Source organism: Aricia agestis, chromosome 8 (assembly GCF_905147365.1).
Source record: "Aricia agestis chromosome 8, ilAriAges1.1, whole genome shotgun sequence".
In the NCBI taxonomy this organism is placed as follows: Eukaryota; Metazoa; Arthropoda; class Insecta; order Lepidoptera; family Lycaenidae; genus Aricia; species Aricia agestis.
The window spans coordinates 6,061,711-6,071,822 of record NC_056413.1 but is presented as its reverse complement, the minus strand read 5'-3'; positions in this window follow the sequence as shown (position 1 = coordinate 6,071,822).

Below are 10,112 nucleotides of genomic sequence, written 5' to 3'. Positions count from 1 at the left end.
ACCTGACCTAGTCACACAAAGCACTAGGTCCAAACACTAAGCACTATCACTGTCCTAGGTCGTAGCCAAGTCGTAGGTTTACTATCACACTCACTCACTATAGATCACTTGTTTTCACTCCGAAGTCGTCTCGAAGATCGCTCAGACTAAACTGAATTACGGCCCGTCCTCCTGTGACTATTTATGTGGGTCGAGGCGAGCCCTAGACTGTTCGAGAATATTTCTTCCCGCATGTACACAATTGGCGTAAACAAGTGTGGAATACTTCGAGAAGATTAACGCCATCTAGTATCCAAAAGCGGATTTACGCTGTCTGCGTTTCTTCAATAAGTTGCGCTGGTGTGACGCTAGATGACTCTATGTGTCCGTAACAATACTATTGGCCCATCGCAACTATGTAGTTAAAATAACAACAACTTGTCGATACATTTGTAATGTGTAGTCGCCCTTAAGCCTTTATAATTTCTCTCAAAATTTATGTTACCTCCGAAATGTCGTCTCAAAATGTCTCCGGGAAATACCTTTTATCTCCCACCTGTGTGGGGATTAAGTTGCTATCATTCCGGCAAGTGCCCGCATCGGGGCACTCGATAACACAATAAGAAATAACAAGACAAAGAGCGAGTTTTGAAAGCTTTCTCAAGGTTCCCTTTGTATGAAACGCTTAACGCTAAAGTGTCTTTAGATTCTCCGCCGACGAATTTCGGTATCCGGCTGCTTATTTCATTTTGTACCTAAAATTCTTTAAATTTTAATATTTTCATTCGGTTTTCACCCAAACTCACTAGCCAGCAATGTAATGCAAATAAGTCAAAAACTTTTAATAGAAATTAGAATTAAGAGTAGCACCCCAAGATCAAATATACAAAATACAAATATTGAACTAGTCCATTCATTTATGATAAATAAAATTTTTAAACCTCTTGTTCAGGGGTTCCCAATCTTTTTCAGCCTGCGGCGCAGTTACACGTCGCAACATTTTGTCACGGCCCTACTCTGCCTAGCTATTAGAAAAATATACATACTTAAACAAACGCCTTAAATAATTATTAAAGTTAGATTAAGCAGATAATTAATGATAATTAACAAATATTTAATCGTCTATCTGCATAATACATCATTTAAGGTGGCTTTCGGATCTTTACCGCAAAGATCCGAAAGCCACTTTAAGATTGAAAATATAATTTTATAATATTTGTGGTTTCGGATAATGATGGAGGATCGACTCACGCCGCCCCTCTTGCCTTTCCACGGCGCACAGTTTGGGAACCCCTGAATTATAGACTATAGAGAAAATTTGAGTCCCGGCAAAGGAAATATAATAGTTATATTGTAGCTACTGACTACTGTAACGTTTTCTCCTAGATTTTCCGCATTTACAGGCAACCACGTAATACTGTCGGAAGTAACTTAACCTTTTGTTAGGTCATGTCAGTATAATCGTTCATCGTCTTACAAACTATAAAGAAATAAAGCTAATTGAATTAAAAACACTTCCTTGTAACCCAACACTCGTGTTGTGTCACTCCACTTTGCCTGTAACATGAAACCATGATACAGACAATTTAATTCTGACATGGTGTGAACGTTTTTTACTTTGTCATCACTCATCAGTCATCAACATGAATCATCCTGGTAAAAATGTTAATTAGAATCAGCAAGTGATGAAAATCTTCGAAAATAGACAATTTTATATTAAAAGGTTGAAAATTAACTTAGTTAATTTTTAATGTATATCTAGATCTTAATCCCTCCTCACCTTGATTAAATATTAATTATTGTGATAATATGAATTAATGTCAAAATGTTAGATTACTTTTCTACGCCACGTTAATTTTATCTACTCGAAATAGTAATACGCAACCGAAGTCGCGGGCTATAATATTATTATCTATATATTAATACGTGAGCCAAAAACTTTGTATCCCTTTTGACGAAAAATGGGGAAACGTAGGTGAATGAAATTTTGCACAGTTATAGTTTATATGGTGAAGGAGTGCATCGAGCTAATATTATATTGAAATTATGCTTTTATCATACATATTTTTAAAAAATAAAACATTACACACACTACAACACACACACTAGGAAAAATGACAGATTTTTGAGTGACAAGCCTATACATACGAATTATAAGTCTTTTATTTATGGTTGAAGTCTGTTGACAACAAAGTGACAAATTGAAAATGGATTATAGTTTTTTTTTATTGAATCTTAGATACTATTAGACAATGCTTACACGGCCAGTCTGAGATCAGCTGAGTCCCATAGAGACAAGAGTTGAAAAAAATACGATAAAGTCAATATTTTTTTGCAAAATATAGGTAGTAGTCCTAATGTCGTTGAAACTAAGGTCGAATTTCGACCATTGGGCGATCTCTAGTATTATGAAATTGTCCATAAATACCTAAAGTTCATACATCAATGCAGTATCTATGTAAAATACAAGGAAAAATCCGGAAAACGTCAGAAAAACTCGAAGTGATTACTTGGCTGATTATAATCAGCTCCCTAATTCATCGAGTAATATTATATTATAGTTCACTGGACAAAAAGTTACATCCATCACGACTGCGACTCGCTGGAGGCCAGAATGATCGAACGATTGAGTTTCCACTGACAAGTTCATGTCTATTTAGATATTTTTACTAGAGTGTGAAGCTACTTGAATTGAAAATTCTAATGATTAATATTACACGGTATTTGCAGTACAACCAATTTGCTAATTTTACAATCCGCGTTTTTCTATTCAAATACAAAATATGATGTATGATGAACGACTGTTAATGTTGACAATTAATTGTCGGACCAATTTCTATGTAAATACAGAGTAGACAGAACTATTGTGGTAAAGACGTACTATCTAGCTTAGGTAGCTTCTAAACTACCATGTAGTCAACTGCAGGTACTTTTAAGGCTTTGTTATGTTACTTTTAACCTCTTGACTATTAATTTCGACCTCTGTGGCTCAGTTGGTGGGCTGTTGGTAGCTCAAGCCGGGGTTGCGGGTTCGAATCCCGCCGACGGAACAAAAAGTTTTCAAAGTTCCTGGGTCATGGATGTGTATTAAATATGTGTATTATCATATAATAAAAATCTTAAATATATGTATAGAATAAAAAGTATTAAATATATTTCCGTTGTCTGGTACCCGTACACAAGTCCTTCAGGTACTTACCACGGGGCCAGACTGACGTGGTGTGAAGCGTCCATAGATATTATTATTAATTTATCATTGTACTGTTTAATAACTAGTTATGGGTTAAAAACTTTAAATTAAAAATAATGTTACCGTAGAATCGACGCGCGACGCTGCTACGGCGGTGTAGAGCCTCGTAGACCCGTTTCGTAGATTCGTAATATAAAATTGTATTTATTCTACGTTTTATGAAAGGAATGGAAGGGCGTGCAATATTTATAAGACAGGTGAAAAGGCTGTCGACATCTCAGCCAATAAGGTACTATGACTTATCAATAAGGGAAAAAGTTTATTAGAAAAACGCTTATTTGTCACGACGTTATGACGATCCTCATCTCTACTTACTTTTGTTTTTGATTTCAACGCAGGAAAATTTTTGTTACAATAAGCGTTAGTTAAACATAAAAGTTTTTGAAAATAAAACTTATTCTGTTTTTGGAAATAAATTGTAAGTTACGACAAAATTAAATAGCAACGAACCAGTAGATTAGAATTTCGAATTTAATGGACCTGGCACATGAGTTCAAAATGGTGGTTTATTTTTTCAAATGGAAATGGTACTTTATGCTGTATGTTTGTCCCACTAGGTACCATTGACCATAGCACCTAAACTATCTACTGATTCGAATGAGGCGTCAATACAATAATATTATATACCTACGCTTAGGGTTGCCAGGTATCCGGATAAAGCACAGTCAGGCTTTTTGATTGCTTGTCCGGCCAAAATTAGGAGGAGTCCGGCTTTTGTAGAGCTTTGAATCGATAATTTTATATGAAAATCTATTATTTTTAGAAGGTTTTACACCTAGTAAAATGTAAAATTGACGCAAACATTAATAATAATTGAATGTGGAAGCCTAGGGAGATATAAGGCTCACGTCTACACAACACAATACTAGGTCCATACTTTTAATTCAAGGACACTGTAGTCACTAGTCAGGCTAGTTACAAACAAACTTACATACTTGTACATGCGACAGAAGGGCATTTGAGCTGGAAAGCCGCTGGCGAAGTGCCAGCTTTACGCTGAATGTGAAGAATACAACGTCTTTGAATGCCGTACTTTTGCTGTACTAGGTTTTTTGTAATACGTTTGAAGCAAAGAAATGTGTGTAAGATTGGGCTATTACACGTAAGTTTTTTAATGGCAGTAAAAGCGTAAAAATATCTAAATATGGTCCATCCACATATTACGTCACGGCTTAAGAGCCTGCTGTCAGAAATATTAAAGCACGCTAGCCCCGCCTACACACCCCGCTATCCACCAATCGTGATGTATATAATTATAATAATAATAATAGCTCCCACACCGGTTTCGGTGACGGTGGCTGGTTTCATTGAAACCAGGCCAGCTACGCAGGAGTAATTTTATAGTGCCCAAGTGTGTGCGCAATACACAAGAGCACTCTCTATTCCTTTACTCTCATAACCCAGTGGGACGGACGACCAACACGACTGGCGAGAGATCAGGCGCAGGACCGACTTTTTATATGCCCATCCGACGCATGGATCATCTTACTTGTCAGACAATCAGGTGATCAGCCTGCATTGTCCTAACCAAACTTGGAAATAATATGTTTCCAATGCGGGAATCGAACCCACGACCTCCGAGTAAAGAGCCGCGCTCTATACCATTAGACCACGGAGGCGTTCAATCCGCCGAATCGTGATATAATGATTCCGTGAATCGTGCTACAGAGCATTGTGCTTTGCGCTGCAGCTAATAGTGAACAATATCGCGTAACATCGGTTCCCGCATTATAGCACAGAAGTAAAGGTCGTAAGTCCCAAAAATGTTTTTGAAGATTACTTAAAAATTAAATACAATACTAATATTTCCTTTAGCCATTATTTTATAAAGTGTGTGACTGTAGTAGTGCAAGTTATTTAAGTTACAACCGCTATAGAAGCATGTTAATTGAGTAAGATGTTTGGGTATCCAGTTACAACTTAAATTAAGACTTTAAGAAGACGATAATTACAATTAACAACACATGACAGCATCACATAACGCACTGTAATTTGAGCTGGAAATAGCCAACACACTTGTCATATCCAATAGCAATTATCTCTCCGTATTATGTACCAAGTGTTATAAATAAATTAATAATTAATTATTATTATTAATTGGAAACTATTTATATACATTATGCTTATAAATAATATAGTGATTACTTGAGGAGTGCGATCGACGATAGTAGTAGGTAGGTATATAAGTTATAGGTTAAGAATTATTTATTGATATTAATATTGACGAATAATATACAACAGATTAATAAATAATATTTATGTACTAATGCCCAGTTTGTGAAGTTTTTTCTTACGAGTGTAGCTATTCACTAGCGCACTAGCGCTTTTGGCTAACGTTAAAACGTTTGGTTTTGTTTGGGAAGGTTTTCGAAGTTGGTTAAGTACGTAAGAGCGAAATAAACAACAAGCGCTATTTTACGACGGTTTCAGCAAGGCCGAGGTATCTCGTACTGTGTCCAGAATCGTGCTGGGCTATTGACATGACACGTACCGGATGTTCCGGTCAACGGAAGTACCACATGTCTAGACGACGCGAAAGAAAACTCAATACTTGTAACCACGGGCAGGCACACACACACATATACAGACAGACAGACAGACAGACAGTAAGTAGAGTATTACAACAGAAGACAGACAGTAAGGCTGCGTCCCCATCAGACACGGCGCGGCGCCGGCACCGTGTTACGGCACGACGCCGCCACCGTGATACGGTACGACGCCGCACTGTGACACGGTGCCGCGTACGGTGCGTCCCTATTCAGTCGATATTTGCGCTCGAACGAGAGTGCTTGTCTGGACAAACGTGCCGTAACACGGTGCCGGCGCCGCGCCGTGTCTGATGGGGACGCAGCCTAAGGCTGGTTTTATCGTTGAGCGTTTCGGCAGCGCCGTTGGAGCGCCGCGCGTTCGAAGATGTATGGGGATTGGGGGTATAGTAGTAGCGTTTTAAAGTCGCACACTTGAGCAGCGCCGTTCGTCCATACGTTTGTTAGGCTGGTTTTATAGTTAAGCGTTTCGGCAGCGCCGTCGGAGCGCCGCGCGTTCGAAGATGTATGGGGGTAGTAGTAGCGTTTTAAAGTCGCGCGCTTGAGCAGCGCCGTTCGTCCATACGTTTGTTACAGCTTTGAACGCGCGCGCTCCAACGGCGCTGCGAAACGCATAACTATAAAACCAGCCTTACAGCTTCGAACACGCGCGCTCCAACAGCGCGTGCGAAACGCTCAACGATAAAACCAGCCTATAAAACGTATGAACGAACGGCTCAAGCGCGCGACTTTAAAACGCAACTACTACCCCCATACATCTTCGAACGCGCGGCGCTCCAACGGCGCTGCCGAAACGCTAATCGATAAAACGAGCCTAAGTAGAGTACCTCTTCTGTCGAGGGTAAAAACATAGATTTCTGAGATATCACAGAATACATATTAGTACAAGCCTTGTTCCGAATTCTCTCTATGCAAATTTGGAATAACCTTGTTGTATGTAGCGGAGTTAAACATGTTATGAAAAAACCATTCCATATAAGTTTATTTCCAGCATCACACGAAGTTGTGGTAGGTTCTATCGTACCCGAAACTCTGCCTTAAGCGATAAGTGGAGCACCATGGGGTTTTAGTGGGTAGACTACAGGAGTCCCACATACCCTGGCCGCGATATCCCCAATTGCCGGAATGCGTAAAGCATTTCCCCATGTTAAAAAAAAGCATCACACGAAACATCATAATAATTAAACAGTATTCAGTGGTACAATAATTATGAAGTTACATTAATTATATTATTACAATGCTGTGTGATGCCAAAAATTGGCCCCAGCTTAGCAAACTCTATTACTGTGCCTATGTAGTCCAGTTAACGCAAAAACTATTAAAGTAATCCAGATTCCAGTGCGAGTGGTTGTTAAAGATTGTCAAATTTTAAAATCGGCTAGGGATTGTGAAAATGAATGATCATAAGTTTAAGTATAGCAGAGTTATCGCCCATATATCATGGAATGGATATAACTCCACGTCTGGATAACTCATATAACTCATAGATTTCTGAAATACTACTTCCATAAATTCCACTTCTCGAGTTTAATGTTTTAAATCCTCACGCGAGTTTTTTTTTGATATTTTCTTCTTACAATAATTTTATTCTGTACTAGTTTTTGCCCGTGGTTAATGGCCTGTGTATAATATTAGTATGAAGTTTAAATTGACAAAGGCGAAAAAAAGAATTAGTGAAATCGGTTCAGCGGTTTTCGAGATTATAGCGCTTTCATTTAGCGATTTATTACATTTCTATGTTTAAAAGTCAAAAGTATTTTTTTTTTAATTCAGAATAGGTTTTTTCAAACACTTTCCGAACGTAGATGCTACTGGGGCCTACCACCGGTTCGGGAACTAGCCCGGCGAGAAGAACCGGCGTAAGAAATTCGCACGGGGCCATCTTTTACCAAAAAGATGGAAAATTACAATGTCATTATGATTAAATAAAAAAAACTAAATACAAGAAGTGTACAATATTACAATAAAATAATATAAAGAAACAGCTCTGCAGGGGGCGACCTTATTCCCACGGTGTACTATTATTCATGAAATCAGTAACTTTATAGTATGCTTTGGTACACAAACGTTCTTTAACAACTTTTTTTAATTTATTAATTGAAAGATTTTGAACGTTTTCTGGGATTTTATTATAAAGGCGTATACATTGACCTTTAAAAGAATTTTTGACTTTAGTAAGTCTAGTCACCGGAATTTCAAGCTTATGTTTATTACGAGTTTTTCTCCCATGGGTATCACATTTTTTCTTGAATTCATATATATTCTTTTTAACATATAATACATTTGATAGGACATATTGAGAAGCAACAGTTAAGATTCCAGTTTCCTTAAATTTTTCTCTAAGTGAAGTATTACGGGCTACCTTGTAGATTGCCCGAACAGCTCGCTTCTGCAGCACAAAAATTGTATTTATATCTGCAGCATTGCCACACAGCAAAATGCCGTAGGACATAATACTATGAAAGTAACTAAAGTAAACTAGACGTGCTGTTGCTTCATCAGCAAATTGTCTAATCTTACTTACTGCAAATGCTGCTGAACTGAGTCTGTCGGCCAACCCAGCAATATGAGGGCCCCACTGAAGCTTGGAATCTAGTGTTATACCTAAAAATACAGCTGTATCCACTAGCTCCATAACATCACCATTTAAAAGCACATTGGTTTCCGTTTGCCTTACATTGGGCAGTGTGAATTTAATACATTTGGTTTTTTGTTATTGAGTAAAAGATTATTAACGCTAAAACAATGTAAAATCTTTAAGAGAGCATTATTTACTTCGTCATAACATGCATTAAGCCGTTTGATATTAAATGTAAGTGATGTATCATCAGCAAATTATACTATCCCATGTTTATCTTTGATTAAGAATGGCAGGTCATTTATATAAATAAGAAATAGGAAGGGTCCTGAAATAGACCCCCGTGGGACCCCCATTTCAATTTTAGCACCAGCAGATTTTTTACCATTTATCTCACTCACCCTCTGAGTTCTATTTGACAAGTACGATTTTAGGAGGGCGAGTGCTGTGCCTTTTATGCCATAGTGACAGAGTTTCCTGACCAATGTTTTATGTTGCACGCAGTCAAAAGCCTTTGAGAGATCGCAAAAAACTCCTAGAGACATCCTGCGACGTCTTCCAGGCATTAAAAATACTACTGATCAATTCAACGCCTGCGTCTGTAGTAGACCGTCCCTTTGTAAATCCAAATTGTTTATTATGTAAAATATTGTTTATATTGAAGTGCGTTAGTAATTGATTCAGTATTATCTTTTCATAAATTTTACTCAATGTGGGTAAGATAGATATAGGTCGGAAATTAGATGGGTCCGACTTACTACCAGATTTAAAAAGAGGTAAAACTTTACTGTGTTTCATTAGATCAGGAAATATGCCACTTTTTATACAATCATTAAAAATAGTCGCTAAGTAGGGCGCGATAACATCGATTATAGATTTAATAACTTTCATTGATAGGCCCTACAAGTCAGTAGTGTTCTTAATATTTAATAATTTGAAAGTTTTTATGATGTCTTGAGGACCTACTTCTTTAAATCTAAAATCGATTTCACATTCATTTACATTTTCTTTAAGTAACAATATAGCATCATGGAGAGTCATTTAAGTTTCTTGTAATTGAAACTGGAATGTCAGCAAAAAATTTCTCAAAAGCAGTCGCAACATCATCGTCGGAAGTTATATTTTTGTTATCTATATTTAATTCAAAATCTGAGTTGTGACTCGCCAGTCACTAGTCTTCCAGTTTCACTTGCTATTATTTGCCATGTTGTCTTTACTTTATTTTTTTAATTTTGAATTTTATTTCTAATTCGAATAGATTTTGCAGCCCTACAAACTTGCTTAAATATTTTTGAATATAATCTTACATAGTTTTTAAAGTGTTCACTTTGATTTACAGTTCTTTCATTATAAAGATCATACAATTTTAATCTGCTTGTCATAATACCTGGTGTAGTCCATTCACTAAATTTACTCTTATTATTTTTGCCAACTGATTTACGGCCGTTCCCAATGTTTGATCTATCTCTGGTTTTGCCCTACTAGAGATAGGAGTAGCTCACAATTGACATAAAATATATGTCTCTAATGTCTAATGTGAGCTATTTATTCCTATCTCTAGTAGGGCAAAACCAGAGATAGATCAAATATCGGGAACGGCCGTTAGAGGTGAAGGTGGTATCAAAAATGTTTTTAATTAATTTGAAAAGTTTACCAAATGTCATATCTGGGCTACTATGATATTCTAAATTTCCAATCTTATCTTATATATAATTTCACCCCTAAACTTCTCAATACGTTTATCATTCATTGGGGTACA